The sequence below is a fragment of the Sceloporus undulatus genome, chromosome 1 (assembly GCF_019175285.1).
Source record: "Sceloporus undulatus isolate JIND9_A2432 ecotype Alabama chromosome 1, SceUnd_v1.1, whole genome shotgun sequence".
NCBI lineage: Eukaryota > Metazoa > Chordata > Lepidosauria > Squamata > Phrynosomatidae > Sceloporus > Sceloporus undulatus.
In genome coordinates, this window is record NC_056522.1 from 268,742,204 (window position 1) to 268,761,774 (window position 19,571).

Here is a 19,571-nt window from a genome sequence, read left to right on the forward strand (position 1 = left end):
CAGTGCAAAGAAAGTTCCTATGATCATGTGGGGGTGGGGGGAAACCTAATTTAAAATTTGGGTACAACCATAGCAATCCAAAGCCAGGAAAGAAAAACAAAGTGTTTTTAGCATCTGGATAGGTGGTAAAGTGTATCCAGTTGCTGCAACAGTTGCTGGCATTAGTTTTCTCAAATCCCATGTGGGCGTATCTGCAGTATACATGATATATGGGGAGTTTGACCAGTCCTGTGCGCCTTCTGGGGCTTGTGGGTGATTTTCCACTATCCTTTGGGGAGTTGGGTTTTTTTGTTTTTTTGTTTTTTTTAATGGCCCTGTGCCACTGCTGCCACACCACCATCACCAGACCCTGTACCAGAAAAAGGCTCATGAATCTCCACACTTGTCCTCTATTCCCTGCTTTGCCCCCTAATAGGTTCAAGGACATAGGATCCTCCATCTCTTTCCAACTTTCCTCCCTAAATTTTGGACCATCTGTGTTGCACAAGTGCAAGATATGTACAAACATCTTGACTCTGAGCCAGAAAGCTCTGGGATCAACTGGGAATGAGTGTCTAGGCTTTAAAGTCACCTCACATATACAAATTGAATCCATTCCTCCTCATTGCCACTTGCCCTAAGATTTCTCTCTCTGTCTGGAAAAGCACAGCAATTCACTGAGACTTCACCTCATGCCTGGAGATCTGGCAGTATTACTCTGTATACCACAGAACCAGTCATTCTTCTCAATGCAAACAGTGGACATTGTTGTACCCCTAGTATCAGAGCTTTACAGATAGAAGAGTGAGTGGGTGAGCAAGTGAGACCATGTCCAATATCCTGCCCAAGACTAGGATATTGTTAAAGGTAGCATGTTCAGTCAGATTGCCTTACTGGAGCATATCCACAGACATCAGTGGCACCGCTTTGGATTTATGCAAGTGTAAACAATATCCAAGCTGTGTTTAATGAGTCCAGCTAGCCAGTCATCATACTTCCTATGAATTTGGATGTTTTGTTTTGTTTTGATTTTAAAAAAAAAATCCCAACAACAACATGTTTTTCCTTTCATGAGGCATGGGTTTTATTTCCACTTGGCGAGCAAAACCATGTGTCACGTCATGCAGCATTTGCTGCTGATCAGGACTCAAAATGGCATTGGCACAGATACTAGCTTCAGCATCCAAGCACAGACTATAGTTATGTCTTAAAAGAGTAGTGTTCTTTTGACTATCTTTTACTCCATCTGCTGGCCACTTCCAGGAATGCAAGATCGGACCTATTTTGAAACACTGAATGTCTGGCCGCCCTAAGGAAGAATGCATCAGCCTCCAATTGATGCGAGATGATTCCATGCCTGCTGCATCATTCAGTACAGATCTCTGATGGTGCTTTCTCTTTTAAAATGCAAAACTAGTTGCAGGTGACAATATGGCCACATGTTATTTTGAGATATTTCACTACAGTCTAGTAAACATAGGGGCTGTGCAGACCATCCCTTTTACAGCCAGATCAGGGCCATGGCAACCGCACACCATGGCCCCGATGTGCAGGGTGCAAAAAGGAGCCACAAAAGTGGCTCCTTTTTGCACCCTGCAAAGGGCATGATAGCTGCGGTGCCACAGCTTTATGGTGCTCCTTTGGCATTGCATCATGCAAATGCAGTGCCAGAGGAACACTGTGATGCTGCATGAAGTGTGGTGTGGTGTGCAGTGTCACACCACCCTGGTGGCAGATCCAAGGCATGTGTCATATGGACGCTACACCCCAACTCTGCCCCCAACCCAGTCTTTCCCGCCAGTGTGCACAGCCCCATATTCAGCAACAAAATCCCAAATCCACAAAACAGTGATAACTTAATGGCCAACCAAAATGTACAAAATATATCATGCAGGCTTTCGAAGCTTCACCTTCATCAGGGAAAATTGTTAAAAATTATACAGGAGAAGAAAAGTGATAATGTTGGAATTATAGGCTTACATTTTGTCTCAGATGTTATTTCTGTTGTCAATTAAGATTGTCTGGAGGAATCTCAATGCAGGCAAAGGCCACTTCCTTTATTGGTCGTATGGAGGCTGGGGACAAAGGACAATAAAAGACAGTTAATAAAATTTCAACTCCATTAGCAACAGAAGAATAACTTCCCTTGAGATCCAGGCAGTTCTTGTTCTGTGCAAAGCTGACTGCCCCTTTTATAGGCAAAGAACATTGAATATCTCAAGAAGTCTCTGCACTGTCACATCTGTATAAAAACTCTGAGGTGCTGTATAGGTAAAATTTACCAGCTGAAAATGAAAAAGTTTAATTTTTGTTGGAGGTAGAGACCCCAAATAATTAAGTCCCAGTCCATTTGCTCCCTCCTATTAAAATTTCCCCTGCTGCCACAAAATAAGTGAAACTTTGATACTTGCATGATGTGTTTAGTGCATTTTGGGTGGCCAATGAAATTATTGCTGTTTTGTGGACTTTGGATTTTGTTGTATTTCTTTATTATTTCAGTTTACACTTTGCTTAAACAGGCATATTGGTTGATAACACAGGTTTTCCATCAGATAAGATCTCAAATGCTTGACCTTTTACTTAAGGGGTTGACAAAGTATGGCCCCAAGACTGCATGCAGCTCACTAAGTATGATTTTTGTGGTCCATGACACCTCCAGATTCCCCTGACTGGCCAAAACAAGAAGATAAATTGCTGCTCCTAGGGTCCTCCAAGAGCAAAATTCGTCTTTTGTTAGTTTACAAGACCTCCCCATACTGTTTAACATCAGAAGCATCAATATTAGATAACCAGAAGTAGACTTCCAGCTACTTTGAGGGGATTATTTGTAGAGCAAAGCAGAAAGCTCCCCACCTCAGAGGAAGGGTATAATTATGCCTTACTGGATTGGGGTGAATGGGGAGTACCAGTCCCCTTGCACTTTCCAGCTTATAAAGTAATTTTTAAAAATCAAATTTCCAATCTGATATGAACCATCAGGTCCCCTTCATTACCGTGGGATTTATTTCCAAAGTTACCTTGGATAAGATAATCTAACATTACAAAACCTCTGGGGGCTATTAAGAGGGTGTGACACTTCAGTAGTAAGAAGGCAATGGCAGAAATTCAAAACAAGGCAGTTCTTTAATATATCCATGTTTGTTTGTTTTGAAATGCATACCATCCATCTATTCTGTGAATATTTGCTGAAGTTTCTGCATGATGTAACAGTGGTGCTACTGCATACCTTCCAATACTTCACAGATGAAAACTGGGACATGTGTGACCAACATGAGTGTCATCAAGATGACAAAAGTTATTAATGAGGAAGGACAGCTAAGAGAGAGCACAACAGTTTACCTTTGCTTATGGGGAAGGGAAAGATTCTGCTCCCTCTTCTCCTCTCCCCACTGTTAAGTTAACTGAGCATAAAATACTTGTGCACTTTGTCCTCAGTTTATATCAATTGCTAAAAACTGAATTAAAAGGGGAAGAGTGGGAGAAAGAGAGAGTAGCAAGTAGCAAGTACATTTCTATACAATAGTTATCATTGCACTTAAGCACTCCCTAAACGGTTCACAAAGTTTAAGCTAATTACCCCCAACAATCTGGGTACTCATTTTAGCGACCTCGGAAGGATGCAAGCCTGAGCCGATCTTGAGCCCTTCACTAATAATGAACTTGCAACCTTATGGTTTGTGAGTGAATGGCTGCAGTACAGGCATTTAACCACTGCACCACCAGGGTTCTTATCTGAGAGAGAAACTGGGACACTTTAAACAGCAGCTGAAAAAGTGGGATGAGAGAGGTTGCCTGCCAAATCAAGATAGTTGGGCTTGGTGTATTGCTGAAGTCACAGAGTTTGTTTAGCAGGGTGTTTTGTCCTTCTTCTTGGATTTTTCTGTTTCCCCTGTGTTTACCTGCAGTTCCCACAATAGCTGGAAGAAAAATGGAATTATTATCAGCTATCCCTGTTATAATCCAAAATAAACAGGCAAACCCCACTAGATTTACAAAAGATCTGTCTATGAGGGTAAAGAAACAAGTTCTAGTGTAGGCAAGTATATCAGTTTGTTGCACAGAAGCAATTATCATGTCCTGTGGCATCTTAACCATAAACACATCTATCATATCATGACTTGTTGTGGACTACAATTGATCTTAGTCTATGGAGTTTATCACTCAGGGGAAATACCATGCAGAAATGGGATTTGATAACTAGAAAAACCTTGCAGGTTGATTTTTACATACATTGTTGTTAAACTTGTGCTAACCCCAATGGAAAGTAAACAAAAGACGCTTCTTTTTACCTTTGAGATTTTCTGAAAGTAAAAAGGAGTGGCTTTTGTCTACTTTCTGGCCACTTTCTGTTCATGTTAACACATGTTTAACAATGACGTAGTGTGAAAATCCACCTGCTTTTGCCCCCATTTCTGCATGGGATTTCCCCCATGTGATAAACTCTAATGTCTGAGAAGCATGGCAATGGTTCAAGAGTTCCACAGTCCAGGAAAGACACCTGTATGACTCAGGCTTCTTTCATCCTGCTCTCACTGTGTTTCTGGATCCTTCCAAAACAATTCTAAATCTGAAAAGCTGTTGAAGACTCATTCAGATTCAAGTATGAAAACTGACTTAATATAAAAGAAATAAAAATTCACTAAGCTCAGTGACATGAGTGGGTGATTCATTTTGATCACAGAATTTCAGTTGTCAAAGGATAGTTTTGGATTTTCTTGGGACAGAGCCTGAAAGCTAAGGTAGCAGCAAGCCCAGAAATGCTATTCTCAATTGATGGTTCTTGGATTGCAGTATAGCCTCTCCAGAAGAGATGCCAACAGCTACATAGTTGAGTAATTTGAAAAGCAAAGTGCAAAGGGAGCAGAGGAATTGCAGCAACCTAAGACATACGCTTAGTGTTCCCACCACAAGGTCACAGATCATTCCAAAGGAGAGGGAATGCTGGCAGGGCATTTTCTGCAAAGGGCTTTAGACTTTGGAATTCAGTCCCCTTGGCCCTGCTCTTACACACCCCTAGGCCAGGCATTCTTTGAAAAAATCATCCCATAGTGGTTGACCTTTTGGACAAATATATGTGGCACAAGTCACAGCCATTATTTTGTGATACTGCCACTTGCTTGCACACGGCAGTCTGCATGCTTACCCCATGCCTTGGAGTCATTTTGCAGAGTTGATTCGGGAGAGTGGCACTGACAACAAAGCCCTCATTCTTGCTTTGCATGGCAAAGCCCCACAGTGAAGAGGAAGCATGAGGAAATGCTCCAATGATTTCCATGCCCTGCTTCTTGAAGATAAAGGTGGATACAGTGTCAGTACCTTCAAGACTCCCCATAATTTTGGAATCTGTCTAGACTGCTGAACCAGAGAAGAGACAAACAGGAATTCATGCCCTTGACAGGCCAAGGACCTTCCTGGGCCTAGCCAAGAACACAACACAGTAGTGTCCCAGCCAGTAGGATCTTCACAGCATCAGTGCTGTGGATGAGAATTGCAGTGTCAGTCTGTTGCCACCTGAGTCTTTAAGAAGAAAACCCAGAAAGCCTTAGTGCTGGCAGAACTTTGTTGGAGGAATAGAAAATAAAGGTTCCAATTTATAGCAGAAGTCAGGAGAAGTGGTTGGGATCTGGAAACTATGACTTATGATGAGTGGCTTAGGGGACAGGCATGTGTTTAGCCTGGAGAAGAGAAGGATAAAAGGTGACATGATGGCTATGTTTAAATATTTGTAGAAATGTGATATTCAGGACAGAGCAAGCTTGTTTTCTGCTGCCCCGAAACTAGAATATGGAGCAATGGATTCAAACTGCAGCAAAAGAGATTCCATTAAAACATTAGGAAGAACTTCCTGACAGTAACAGCTGTTCGACAGTGGGAGAGGCTGCATCAGGGAGCAGTGGAGTCTCCTTCTTTGGAGGTTTTTAAACAGAGGCTGGATAGCCATCTGTTGGGGGTGTTTTGATTGAGAGTTCCTGCATGGCAGGGAGTTGGACTGGATGGCCCTTGAGGTCTCTTCCAACTCTATGATTCTATGATTCTATTATTTGTATAATTTCTTCAGAACTTGGGCAGTCCTGGGACAAATTAGTAAAGTTTTATCTTGTTTTAATGTTCATATGTTGCTCTTTCTCCCAGGAAGGTTTAATAAAATGGTGGCACAGTGGTTAAATGCTGGTACTGCAGCCACAATGTTGTAAGTTCAATCCTAGAGGAGGGCTCCAAGGTCAACTCAGCTTTTCATCCTTTTGTAGGTTAGTAAAATGAGTACCTAGCAACCGGGGGGGGGGGGGGCAATTGGTTAAACTGCTTAGGAAGTGCTAGTTCACTGGTAAGCGATATAGAAATGTATTTGCTATTGCTATTGTTATTGCTATTGCTATAATTGAAGACCTCTGGGTTAAGGGCTGTTACTAAATATTTGTACATCCCTCTTGTGACAGGGGGCATCATCACACAAGGCTTTCAAACTGTACTTGAAGTCAAAGAACAGTGTCTTTGAAAATGCTTATTGCACTATGTCATCTCTGTCTCATCACTGTTGTGCCTGTGATGTGTTAGAGTCCCTCTTTTCAACGATGGGGAAAACTTGCCCATAAGCTCCCAATCACACTGTTTTTCTGTTATTCCCATGGGTGCGAAATGTCCCTTTTGTGGCAGTTCTGATATGGGCAATCATGTAGTTTCAGTTTTTCCTCCTCTCCCCTCCCCTGCCACTATTTCCAAGCTGTTTCCTCCCCCACCCAATTTCTTTTCCAAAACTTGTTTAAAAAATCAAATTAGCATAACTCTGAAATTGCATTAAAATAAAAATAAAAAACCTTGAAAGAGCAGGGAGCAGGGAGACTTGGTTAAGGAGGAGTGTGGGAAAGCATGCGAGGGACTGTTGATGGCAAAAACAACACATTTGCACTATTGCAGAGACATGTGGCAACTGAATGCTCCCAAACTGATATATTTCCATTATTTTTACTAACATGATAGTGGTAGGACTGAGGATCATGTGATAATGTCCTTAGAGCGTAAAGTGGAAGTTGGAGGAGCTATTGGAGGTCTAACACTGAGGGAATGTCATGGAGGGAGGGAGCTATGATAACCATTAGGTTATAAAAGGCCACGATTTTATTCAGAACAGCTGTGTAGTGTTGGCCTGGCAGGAGGCCTGGGTCAGAGATCAGATTTCCCACCTGTCATGGCACTGTCTCCCAGACTGTCTCCAAGGGATAACCTGAGGTGAGAGCTCTGGAATCCATGTGGGTGCATAGCCACTCTGTGGTTTCCTGCCACCTGGAAGTGGGGCATATCCAACAGCCCCTGAACTAAACCTGAATGTATTTGCCTACACAACAGGGTCCCTTGAGGGATTCATGATAAAAGAGGAATAAAAAGGACATGCCAGCCCTGAACAACCAAAACCAGATCTAGCCCCATGCTTCAGTCCCCAAATTGTGATGCTGAAGAACTGTAATTTAACAACATCTTAAATTTATTTATTACAATGGTGGGTAGGTGGGTGTGAAGGCAACAAGAGTCAAACTCCTGTAGGAGTAGCAAGCAAGTGTCTTATATCCTCCCTAGATGGACCTGAGTAAAGCCTATGGACATTGTCACACGGGAGGAATGTCTCCCAATTTTGAAAGAAAAGAAAGTAGGGCCAATTCGAAAATGAATGCTATTAGGCGAATGGTTATCAAATGCACAGAAGAACACAGTGCCCATCCCAAACCCAAAGTAGTGTGAATGCAAAATAAATTATCATATGAGTACATATCCTTCATAGCCTAGAATTCGAATTAGCTTCCCTGCACATGCGCAGTGAGGGCAGAATCAGATCGTGACCTTTTTACATCTCTGGCGGGGCTTGCCTCCAGTTCCCATGGTTTTGCCTTGTTTCACATTATTTGTTCATTCATTACCCTTTATTTCACATTATTGAGGCAATTCACATTATTTAATAATAATAATAATAATAATAATAATAATTATTATTATTATTATTATTATTATTATTATTATTATTATTATTTATATCCCGCCTCTTCCGATTGAGGATCGAGGCGGGTAACAACAAAGTAAATACAATATACAACAATAAAAACAAGCCCCACAAAACCCCGACCCAACCCTCCCTCCCAACTATAAAATTAAACAGTAAAAAAAATGTTTAAAAAGTACAAACAATACATCAAAGTTAAAAACAAATCACACATAAGAAAAACAATAAAAGGGGGATTCAATTGGTTCTGGACATTATCAGTTGGAGAAGGCCTGCCGGAAGAGAAAGGTTTTTGTCGCCTTTTTAAAAGCCTCGAGTGAGGATAATTGGCGAATCTCTTCCGGCAGGTCATTCCAAGTTTTTTGGAGTGGTGACAGAGAAGGACCTCCAGGAGGTCACCGCCAGTCTGGTCTTTCTAGATTGTAAAAGGTTTTTCCCGGAGGATCGGAGTGTACGGGGAGGATTGTATGGGAGGAGGTGTTCCTTCAAGTAGACTGGACCCAGGCCATGTTCATTCATTACCCTTTATTTCATGTTCTTATGCACTTTATTTGTGCATGCATTACCCCTTATTTCACGTTATTTAGCCAATTCACCAATTCAAAACCAGTTGAAAGCAACCTTGTACATGGTTTGAGCATTGGACTATGACTCTAGAAGACAGGGATCAAATCCCACTGGGTGACCTGGCACAAATCACACTTTCTCAGCCTCCTCAGAAAATGGCAGTGGCAAACCCCATCTGAATAAACCTGCCAAGAAAACCCAAAAAGTGGGGTGGGGATCTCCAGATGGTTGTGTGTGTGTGAGAGAGACTATGCCTGTGCCTTTAAGTCTCCAAATATTGGGGGGTGATGAGGGGAGAAAAGGAGTCCCTTCCATTTGGGAGAGCTGTGCTGCAGCGAAGTTGTGGGGGGCCTGGGTCCTCTCTGGTTCTAAACTGGCCCATTGGGAGTCCCATTGAAGGCAATGGCACTGCCTTGCCATGAGTCAGAAGAGGGGAAAGGGGAGGGGAAGCTGTGCAGGAACCAGAGCTGGCAACTAGGACTACATCCACACTGGAGAAATAACCCAGTTTGGCACCACTTTGTGGCTCAAGGCTATGGAATTCTGGGAGTTGGAGTTTGTTGTGAGCCCAGAGCGATGCCCCTGAGGAGAGGAAAACAGACCCCAATTCCCCAGGCTGCCTCATTCAATCCTCCCCCAAAGGAGGAGGAATGAGGGAAGAAGAAGAACCCTTTGGGGCTAATAAAAGGGGGGAGTTTTCTCTCTTTTTGAAGCCCACTGGCCCTGGAGGGAGGGAGGGAGGGAGGGAGGGAGGCAAAAAGGTCCCTGAGGAGCACAAGGGGCCAGAAGCAGGGCAAGCCCCAAGCCCACCGTTTTGGGCAGAGAGAGAGCTTGTAGGATGCCTCATGGAGAGCCTCTCCCCCAGGCACTCTTTCCTGTCCAAAACAGCTCCCTTTCCTCCTGGCCGCTGGGGAAGACCTAGGAGCCCTGGAAGCCAAAACAAAATGGAGGATCATGGGAATTGATGCAGGGGAATACCAGGGCCAAAACAGACATGCATATCACACCAAACAACATCAAACTGAGTGCAAAGTAGCTTGGGAATAGGATTTGTGAATTCGCTAGTTCACCAAATTTACTGTACTTAATTTTGGATTGCTGTAGAATTGCATTCGGAGTGCGTTCGGAATGCCAGCGAATGTGTGTGATAACCGATCGCACAATAACGTGAATACCCATGATTGTGTTCAGGATGACACTGGATTATACTTACAATTTCCGTCGTGTGATAAAGACCTATGATTTCATAGTTCAGGTCTGAGAGAAGAACTCACCCACCTGATTGACTGAGTCCCAAAGTGTGTAAAAAAGCACATGGGAAAGTGACCAACATGCAGAGAGGGAACATGAGAGCTCCCTGCTGCTGTATCTTGCCCCACTGCTCTGCAAACTGGCTGTTCTGATACCTCTGGGGTCACTGCCTGTACACATGGTTGGGCATGCATGATAAAAAAAAATAGAATACTTGACATGAATTCCTTCCCCCACAGCACATTTTCTTATTAATGTGACCCAAGATTTTCAAACCATGTGACTGGTATTAAGACTCCTGGGAGAACAATGCTCATCCTTTAATTTGGGTACTGACAATTCAAGCAGGGCACAACTGTTAGAATGTCATTTCTGTTGTCTGTGTCTGGCAAATCAGGCTACATAGTTGTTGGTGAGGGATGGAATTTCCTTCTTGCCAGACCACAAGCAGATAGAGACAGATGACAGCCCAGCTTCCCTGTGCTGGCTTCTTTCAGCTGCTCTCGTGTAAAAGAGACATTTTTTCTTAATCCTCCTTATGTCACTAGAACAGTCACACTTGTGATTTCCCTTCTTAAACAGGATATGTTCTCCTCTCTCCCTGCCAGCTCAGCAACTGAGAGGTCCAAAAAGGAGGCTGCCTCTAGATCACAGAATTTAGGAACCTTGGCTGTGTGGCTGGGGGATTCTGGGAGCTGTCTGAAAAAGTAATCTTTCCAAAATCTAAATTGGCATGTTTTTATGTGACTCGGTGAAGTATAAAGCCAGACTGGACTATCCCTTGTTGACCTGGCATAGGGCATTGATAAAGTATGGAATAAGAGAGCTTGGAGGAGGAATGCCTACTGGTGTTCCCATCACAGTGAAGACATTATTACATCCAGCTTTTAAACTTCGATTGCAGTTGTAAAATAGCTCCTTTGTCAATACTTATCACACAATGTTACCTCTGACCCATAGCTGCTATACTTGCCAAGTGTGGTTAGGGCACCCCTTTTCACTGAAGGCTGGTTGAAGAATAATGGAGACTGGAAAAGAAAAACCAGAGAATATCCAGTGGTCCAGGGCATTGAGCAGTTAGGAAAGTGCTGTATAAATACTCTTATTATTTCAGATGTCTTAAACCAAGAGAACAGAGTTTTAACTTGGAAGCCTTGTAAACAGTGAAAGTTATAATATATGGTGACCAAATGATGGTCAGAAACAGCCTCTTCTCCTAATGATACAAGGGACTCTTCCTCTTATAACTGATTTCTAGGAATAGGAATCAAAACAACTACTAGTAGATTTTTAGATCATCCTTCTTCCAAAATCAGATTATTATTATTATTATTATTATTATTATTATTATTATTATTATTATCTGATTTTGGAAGAAGGATCCCACCTCCAAGTTATGTCTATGTGAGGCTTCTCCTCTTCCCAACAGCCTGTAAGGTAAGTTAGGGGCCATTCAGAATAACTTTTACCCCTGATCAGAACCCGGATTAACCACAGGAAGTTCGTATTGCCCTAATCCTTTCACAAGCGAAAACGAGGCTTTCACACCCGTTCAGAGGCAAATGGCCCTTGGTGCAGGTCTTTTGACAGCAGAGTAAAAGCTGTATTTTTGGGAGGAAAAAACAGGTTCCGTCGATATGAACTTGTCCCCGAATATGATCAGGTCAAGTTCAGGGGAGGGATTTAGGTCAGAGGGAGGGCGGAGGGAGGAACATGCCTCCCCTTCATGGGGTGATGGAGGAAGAGGAGGAGGAGGAGGAGGAAGAAGAAGCCTTGAGAAAAGGTGCCAAGAGAATCGGTGTGACGGAGGAGGAGGAGGATAGAGCTGGAGGAAGGGTGCCAAGGGCAATCGGGGGTAATGGAGCAGGAGGAGGAGAAGGAAGGAAGGAGCTGTAGGAAGGGTCAAGTTCAGGGGAGGCTTGGTCAGAGGGAGGGCAGAGAACGGAACAAGCCTCCCTCTCACATCAGGCAGCTTTCTCTCTCCCTTTTTATTTTTTACAAACTATGCAAATGATTTTTGGGTGATACATATAGATAGAATGTGTATGTGCTTGTTCTACATTTCCCTTTCATTTCCTCTTGCTCCTGGAATGGCGGCCTCATTATGCAAGAGGCTTATTATTATTATTATTATTATTATTATTATTATTATTATTATTTTACTATTTGAATGCTACAATATAGATAGAATGTGTGTCTGTGTGTCTGCTTGTGCTACATTTTCCCTTTCATTTGCTTACTCCACTTTGCAGCCTCACTTTGCAAGAGGCTTATTATTATTGTTGTTGTTGTTTAAAATGTGAATGCTACAATGCGAATGTTACAAATGTTTTCCTTTCAATTTGGCAAATTGATACAAGAGTGAATGCTTTTGCTACACACAACACACACACACACCTGGAGGTTTTTTAAATTTGACAGAATATGTGCACTCTGCCACCAGGTTTTTTTAAAAACAAAAAGGAAGGGGGGAAGCACTCATTCTGTTGGCCAATGGCTGTAGAGAACGTCACCTTTGACGAAAGCAGAAGTGAATTTGATTGACAGCAAAGGAGCCTTCATTTTAAACCGGTCCCGCTCCGCAAAGAGCTGCAATGGCATTCAGGGGTAAATAACCCTGATTAAGGTAAATTATACAGTGCTCCCTCGGGTTACGAAATTAATTCGTTCCGCGGCTAATTTCGTAACCCGAAAAACCTTCGTAAACCCGAATTGCCATAGGCGCTAATGGGAAAAAACGCGCGGCTCGCCGCGCGGCTCCATTTAAAACAGCGCCAGCGTTTTTTCGTAACCCGAAAAAACGTTCGTAACCCGAAACAATAAATCCCTATGGGATTTATTGTATCCCGAAAAATTCGTAGGTAATTCGTATCCCGAGGTACCACTGTAGTGGGCACTTACTTCCAGAGGGATTTGGGAGAGGGGATCCAAATCTGCCCAGTTCCATCCAGGGCAAATAGCTCAGTGGGAATGGGGCCCAAGAGAGTGCAAGACAGAAACTGGCCTGAGGTTATCAAAGGAAGATCATGGCATGGCTGCACAAGGATTTGAATTCACATTGCCCTGGCCAAAAGCTCTGCACACTGCTCTGACACCGGTAAATTCAAAAGCAAGCTTGACAGTATCCCTTCTTTCTTAAATGCAGTGAAAGACCCTTCTTGCAAGCAGAAGGGCTTATCTGGTAACATATATTTCACCAGAGCAACTGAAGATGCAAAAGACTTACATTCTGAATCTCACTTTGCCTATCACAGAAGATCTTTACCTTGGAGACAGGATCTTTTTTTTTCTGCTCCAGTCCCCACTACTGGGTGTACAAAGTTAGGCAACCTAAATTTCAACATCCTATATTTGGACCCGTAATCTCAATATGATTCAACCTTTTTTTCCTAGAAACTTGAGCAAGATCTTTTTCAGTATTCATTGGCAAAGACAGAGGAGGAAAAGAGGACTTCTGGCCTTTCTAGGCAATGCTAACAATGCCTCTGCCTGAAGGCTTCCATCTCACAAAACTGGCTCTCCAGATTAGCTTTCAAGCTCTCTGCACACAGTATGAATGAACTTAAGTCTTTATTTGCATTCCCTTCAAATTGCCCTCTGCCACTGGCATGAGACCTTGGCATATTTGTTTTAAGCCTACTGGAGCCAAGATATTTTCCCTGGGCATGGTGCCTCGCTGCCACCACAAAATTGCTTTAAAAGCAGCTGCTGAGTCAGAATAAATTAGTCTATGTATATATAGTGTTTTCTTCTTGTCCTTTAGAAGCACAATGTAAAAATAAATAAATAAAAACCTCATGCAGGGTAAATGGGTGCTCTATTTCGTGGGCCTCAAACGTTTCTGCTTTTGGGTTCCCCCACTAACCTGGCAAATGTTGAGCATGAAGCAGTTGAATTGTCCCCTTCAGATACTGCTGGCTTGGATTTTTAAAAATTATATTAGTCCAGCGGCATACATTTTCCTTTACTTACTGTACATACTCATGTATAAGTCGGCTGCTCCGAAATTATGGAATAGTCTCCCGGAAGAGATCCGTCTTATTGCCTCCTTGGAAGCCTTCAAGAGGGCACTTAAGACTTATCTCTTCTGGCGAGCTTACCCACCTGACCTCGTGTAAGAAATACTGTTCCACTTTCTGATCACTGTACGTATAATTGTATTGTATTGCTGTGTGACAATGAGCTAGTTTTAATGTAATTATTTTTATTGTATTTTATTGATGTGTTCTTGTATGTATTTTATGGGTTGTAATCCTGCCTTGATCCATTTGGGAGAGGTGGGAAATATATATTATAGTTGTTGTTGTTGTTGTTGTTATAGATATTTTAGTCAAAAAATTGACCCCCAAAAACTAGGTTGACATTCATGGGCCAAAAAAGGACCCACTCTCTTTCTCTGATTAAAGTGGCAAAAGGAGAGAGCTTAGTCCATTCCAGAAGTACATAAAAGAAGCACCAACCATTTCTACTCTGTCTACCATGGCTCCACTTCTGACCTTTTTGGATGCCTGGGTTGGAAAAGCACAAACAGTTATGCCTGCCAGAACTTTGTAAGTTCTTTGGCATTGTTTTCCTTAGCTTTTCCCTATATATCCTTTGTTATAAATTTTACCCTCGACTTGTCCATAGGTCAGATCAAAACCCATAATTTTGGTACCAAAACCTCTCCTTGACATACATGAGGCCGACTTATGGTTGAGTATATACGAGGTAACAGAATCAATGGTTGTCCCTTGACTCAAAGAGCATACATACAAAATGTCCCTTATCAGTTTATTCCTTGCATTGAAGAATTCCATCAAAAGGCTTCTTCCACACTACCTTTTACCACACCAGGACTTATTCCATGTTGTTGCCATGTGTCTTCAAGTTGTTTCTGCCTTATGGTAACTGTAAGGCAAACCTATAATTTGATTTTCTTTGCAAGATTTGTTCTGAGTGGGTTTGCCTTTGCCTTCCTCCGAGACTGAGATAATGTGACTTGCCCAAGCTCACGCAATCATGGAAGAGACCATAAAGGCCATCTAGTGCCCTGATCTATAGGAAGACACAATCAAGACATTCCTAACAGATGGCCATTCAGCTTCTGTTTAACAACCTTCAAAGAAGGAGATTCCACCACTCTCCAGGGCAGCATATTCCACTGTCAAACAGCGCCTAGTCAAGATGTTCTTCCTAACATTTAGGTGGAATATATTTTCCTGTAGTTTGAACCCATTGCTCCATGTTCTAGTCTCTGGAACATCGGAAAGCAAGCTTGCTCCATCTTCAGTATGACACCCAATGGGTTTCATGGGCAAGCAACGGTTCAAAGCATGATCTGCAGAGTTGAAGTCCATCACTCAAACCACTACACTACACAGGCTCTCCCTACTGCACAAGAAACCAAAAGGTCAGTTCCAAGGAGATAGTTTTCCAAAGTCCAGCCAGCACCATATGTTATTTTACATAGCCATAAAGGATACTATAGATGTTTAGATCATCCTTCTTCCAAAGTCAGTCCACCCAAGCAGTGGAAACTGGGAACTTTTTTTAAGTTGTAGCACATGTGAAGGAGGGTCTTCAGAATCTCTAGTATTAGTAGTGTGTATCATTGCAATGGGTGGACTTCACATGGAACCCTTTCATGCTACATACTACAACTCATATACTACAATCATACTACAGTTATAGTACTGTGATCCCACTTTAACTGCCATGGCCACATCCTATGGATTCCTGGATGCCTGTGATCCTATGTGCTACAGCTGGAGAAAACTGATTTCTCCTTCTTCTCAGGTGTGAGGCTATAATGTGTCTGTGTTGTCTGCAGCCATGTAAAATAATCTATGAACCTGGGGAAGGACTTTTGACCCCCCCCCCCAAAAAAAAAGAAAAAAGAAAAAGAAAACCATGCTCACAGGATTGAGGATCTTCTGATAGCACTGGGGGCATTGCTGTTGCTCTGTGCCTTCAAGTCATTTCCAAATTATGGTTACCCTAAGGTGAACCTCACAGAGTTTTCTAGGGCTGAGTGTGTGTAAGTTGCCCAAGGTAACTACATGGGTTTTCATGACCCAGCAAGGAATCGAACTCTGGTCTCCAGAGTCATAGTCCAGCACTCAAACCACTACAACACATAGGCTCTCTCAATTATTACCTGGTTACATGAGAAATTAAAAAACTACTCTGCTGTTTATAAGGGTGATTTCTTTCTGATATACTAGTGTTAAAACAGACAGCTTCACCAAATCATTGACTGAAGATAAATTGACACTGATCTTGAGGTGTGATAGTACTGTGGGATGAATCAGAAATGACAAAATTTATGTAATGGTAAAAGTCATTATAAAATCTCATGATAAAAGGCAACACTCTGTATTACTATTATTAAATGTATTTATAGCCCAGCTTTCCCCAAATATCAGGACACAAGGTGGGTTGCAATTTAGAATAAATACAATGTAGTAAAAACATACAAAAAAAACAGCATTTCAATGGATTTACACTATCAACAACATGTAAACCCAAAATTAAAGTGATAAAAAGCAGTACAATTAAAACTGTACAGCACCATCCTAAAAGGTGAAATGAGGGGCATTTCTGTTAGGAATGCTGACAACAAATTTGAGAAGAAACGTCAAAGGATTTTATATATGGTTACTGCAGCAAGTGTACTCCCAAAGGTGGAAGGATGGTGTTATTCCAACACAAGAAGGCTGGTTGATCAAGACAAACTGAACTTGCTGAAATGGACAAGTTGACATGGTTAACCAAAGATAAATATCTGAATCAATTCAAGAAAGATTAGGATTTGTTTATTGCTTATTTGAAGTTACATTGGGAGTATGAATCAGTATTAGGTTTAATGTAACGTCAAAGGCTTTCATGGCCGCCATCCATAGTTTTTTGTGGTTTTTGCAGGCTGTGCGGCCATGTACTAGCAGAGTTTCTTTCTGACGTTTCGCCAGCATCTGTGGCTGGCATCTTCAGAGAATGCTTTGCCTGGAAAAATTGGGTGCATATATACTGTGTGAGCCTGGGAATGCAAGAGTGATTTGCATGTCACATGCAGATTGACTCATCTTCTTGCAGGCTATTTAATCATCATCATCATCATCATCATCATCATCATCATCATCATCATCATCATCTTTCTTTGTATACCGCTTTGTTTCACTGGACAGACTAGCAAATGTTGGAAAGCCTTGCTGGCACCTTGGCAAACCCCAGTTATTTCCTGTCCTGCTTGGGTGGATATTGGTCCAGAGTACACCAAGCTCTACATCTTCTCTTCCTTCTCCACATGTGGTGCAATCCACAATTCAGTGTCCAGCCTTTGTGTCTTAATGCAATTTAAAAAGCAGAAAAAGTGGGATAACAGAGGAATAAACTGGGACTGTCCCTGCCAAATTGGGACAGTTGGGGCGGAGGGGGGAGAGATCTGGCAGATTCCTGAATAAGGATAGATTAGATGCCTAGACTGGGCTGCACAAATGTCTGTAGAAGCGTAAGATAGCAGTGGACTGTTTTAGAAGCTGGCAGGGAGAAAAGTAACAACTGCCCCCAAAGCCTGTGCCCACCACTGTCTCAGACACATCTGTCCTCAACTGCATTCTTCCAAAAGCAGGAAAGATACAGATTTCACACATTACTAGTTATCCCACAAGCATCACATTGTTTTTAAAGTAGCTATGAGCCTTATCACACTTGAATCAAAAACAAGTTCCTGAAAGTAAAAAGGTGTTGTTTTTTGTTGACTTCCTGTTCACTTTATTTTCACATTACTGATCTTTGGAAGAAACGTCATCTGAAAAACAACCCACATTTGTGGGTTTTTTTCTACTTTTAAATCTCATTTCTGCCAGGGAATCATCTAGTGTGATAAGGTCCTAAGCATTAGAAACATCCTAGTGCAGGGGTAGGCAAGCTTTTTGAGCCAGGGACCGGGTTGCTGTCCCTCAGAAAACTGGGGGGGGGGGGGGGGAGCCAAAAATTAAATAAATATTTTTAATTAATTAAATAAATAAACCGGGACAGATGTAGGACAACATTTTCAAATGGAGGACACTTTTATTTAAAAAGTGGGGGACACGGAAATTTTTTTGCTGATTTTTTTAAAAAATGTTAATATAAATGCATGTTTCTGAGGCTTCTATAGACAATTGCCCGCTGCTTGCCCCCCTTGCCTGCCTCCTCTTGATAGGCCAAAGGCCCCATGCCCTCCGGCGGCAATCGGCAGCAGGACCGGGCGGGGGCTGGTCCCAAGGCCTTGCCGGGCCGCAGGTTGCCTACCCCTGTCCTAGTGGAACCCAAAGTGAACCATTACAGAGCTAGGAAATTTAATTTTGGGGTGGGTGGGGGAGCTGCTACTTCAAGAATCTCCTTTTTAACATGAACAGTAGTCATGCTAGATGGGGAAGTCTGAGGATTTTTTAGTTTCAACAATTAACTTTTCTGAGTTTTGGTCCAGATAGTCTGGAGTCCTACAGTCTTTGCACCTCAATTCCTTTAGAAATTGGACTATCAGTCAGCAGTCTGTGGATAGAATTTTATCTTTTGAAAATTGTTAACTGGAAAAGATGTAAGGGACTCATGAGTTAATGCACTAAAGCAAACTGGACAGGATAGTGACATTAGAAAAGCATACACTTACTAATATTTTAACTTTATTATTGTTGTGTGCCTTCAAATTGAGTCCAATAGCAATGCTATCATGGGGTTTTCTAAGCAATAATAATAAATAATAATAAAATGTATTTGTATCCCGCCCCTCTGAGAACAATCGGGGCAGCTAACAAAGTTAAAAATACAAAACATATAAAATCCCTGCTACCCTCCCCTCCTTAAAAAGTATTAAATCCAATGCAATATTTTTTTTAAAAAAAACAGAACAAAAAACAACAAACAAACAAACAAGTTAAAAACTGACCAGAAGGTCAACAACATCACACCAGCAAACAATCAATGGGAGGAGTAGTATCTTTCCCAGACATTTTTCTAAGGCCGGGTTCTCTATTCTGGGAAGGCCTGCCGGAAGAGATCAGTCTTAACAGCCTTTTTAAAGCTGTCTAAGGATGTAAGTAGACGGATCTCATCCGTCAGGCCGTTCCACAGTCTGGGGGTGATGATGGAAAATGCCCTCTGGGATAGGCTTGCCATAACCCGGCTGCCCCCGTGAAATTCACGGATTGGAGTGTTTAAACCGTTTCCCGCCCATTTTGCCCATTCAATCCCGGGTTCCTGCTGACTCCAGGCCAGATTTTGTCAATCTCCAGTCAAGACTTTTGACTGACAAGCTCTGCTTGCCTGGAAGAAGGCAGGATTGGCTCCTTCTCCGCATGTGACCCCCTTAGTCACGCCTCCTCCTCCTCCTCTTCAGCCAAGATGTCTGCCTCCAGGGAGAAGGAGAAGGAGCATGGCAGGGGCTTCCTGGTCTGGCAGCCTCCTTTGTCCCCCAGCCTCCGTCCCCAAGGGCTGCTGAGCACCAAGGCAAAAGGCAGGCACAAGGGACTCCCTTTAAAGTCTGTTGTTGTTTTTTCCTTTCCTTTGGGGCTCCTCTCTGCTCTGCAGGTGGCTATGGTTTCTGGGAGAGAGGAGGAAGGGGGAAGGAGGAGGGAGAAAAAGCCCCAGGCGTCTCTCTCCTCCATCTAAGGCAGCCTCCTCTTCTTCCTCCTCCTCCTTTTCTTCCCCCTTCTTCTTTTCTTTCCTCCTCTTTTCCCTGGAGGACCCAGGGGTTGTTGTGTCTTTGCCTGATCCTGCAGACTGTCATTTGTTTATACTTTCTAATCTGCCTCTACATGAA